We start from the raw sequence: 1143 nt of genomic DNA, 5'->3' as shown, positions 1-1143 counted from the left end.
ATCCTAATCGAGAAATGCCTCTAAAACCATTTGTACATCCCACAGTCTGGGGTTGGAGAAATGGGAAGTGCAGCGGGGAGGTTGATGAAAATAAAAACTTTGGGATCCTAGCTTAGTCAGCTCTGGCTGCTATAACAAAGTACCATGAACTGGGTGGCTTATAAACTACAGAAATTACTTCCACCATTTTGGAGGCTGGAAGTCCAAGATCAGGGTGCCAGCATAGTCGGGTTCTGGTGCCAGCATAGTCACCCATTTTTGGGCTGCGGACTGTAGGCCTCTCCTTGTATTCTCACATGATGGAAAAAGATGGATCTGGCTCTCTGGAGTCTTCCTAACAAGGAACTAACCCCATTCATGAGGGCTCTACCCAAACTCCAAAGGCCCACCTCCAAATACCATCACATTGGAGATTAGATTTCAACATGTGAATTTCAGGGGGACACAAACATTCCATACCAGGACCCATAAGTACAGGGGGCTGTACCAGGAATGACTTTATGGAATGGCTGCCGCAACAAAGCCAATTTCACAAGAGAGTCCTTTCTCTTAGTGGAGGGATGGGAAAGTCATGGGACCTGAAACAGAAACTAAATTGCCCCTTTAGCAAACTGTGTGCACATTCAACTCAAGGACCAGACAAATGACTGCCCGCCAAGGCCTCGGCATTTAGAAGCGGCTCAAGAAAGGGGACGGAAAGAATCCTGAATTGATTGACATTGTCCTTTTGGCAGCTGCAGAATAGGGACTCAAAATAGAAATTGAATGGAGTTATCTATAATAATAAAAGCGTAATATGCAAATCGACCAAACAATAGAATAGTAGAACTCATCCAGATGACCACGCTATGACACCCACTGGCGCCAGGCCAGCCAAGGCAGGTGTGATGCAATTGGTCAGGTGCCCAGCCATTGCCCCATGATCACCCTGCAGAGGGGGGCCCAGGCCACAGGCTGGCGGGGCAATCAATCAATCGGAGGGGCTCCACAATCACCCCCAAAGAGGAGGCCCAGGCTACCTGGCAACAGCGCTGCAGTAGGTGGGGGGGGGGGGGGGTGCTGCCTTTGCGGGGCAATCCATCGCAGAGCCCCAGCTGTGTGGCAGGGCCTACCTCTTTGAGGCAATGGATCACGGTACTCCCA

This window comes from Myotis lucifugus, unplaced genomic scaffold (genome assembly GCF_000147115.1).
Source record: "Myotis lucifugus unplaced genomic scaffold, Myoluc2.0 scaffold_19, whole genome shotgun sequence".
NCBI lineage: Eukaryota > Metazoa > Chordata > Mammalia > Chiroptera > Vespertilionidae > Myotis > Myotis lucifugus.
The sequence above is the reverse complement of the archived record's forward strand: the minus strand, read 5'-3'. Positions refer to the sequence as shown.